Here is a 391-nt window from a genome sequence, read left to right on the forward strand (position 1 = left end):
TTAACGTCTACTGGTAGCATATCTGTAAAATCTCTAATGCTCTTTAGGGGGTGGTGGTCCGGCACCCCCTCTCCCCCCCCCACGGGGGGAGTAGGTGTGCGCGATGGGCCTCCCATTGCGTGCACCCCGGCCAACGTCCCTCGAACGAAATACAGGGCGTGCATGCCTTCCGGCGATTTTTGTCCGGCGACTGGTTGCTCCGGTGACCGGCAGGCGCCCATGGCCTCGATCGGTTGGCTTGCATGCAAAAAAAGGGAGCCGAGCTCCAGCCCGTGCACGCGGCGGATGCTGCCCTAGACCCCAGACCAAGTCCCTGAATCGGGCAACGGCTCCCTGGGGTGGTGCCAGCAGAAGCTGCGGTTGCGGGCTTGGCCCGGCCAAGTCTCTCGGT

Source organism: Durio zibethinus, unplaced genomic scaffold (genome assembly GCF_047325235.1).
Source record: "Durio zibethinus cultivar Kanyao isolate XHJ-2024 unplaced genomic scaffold, ASM4732523v1 HiC_scaffold_53, whole genome shotgun sequence".
NCBI lineage: Eukaryota > Viridiplantae > Streptophyta > Magnoliopsida > Malvales > Malvaceae > Durio > Durio zibethinus.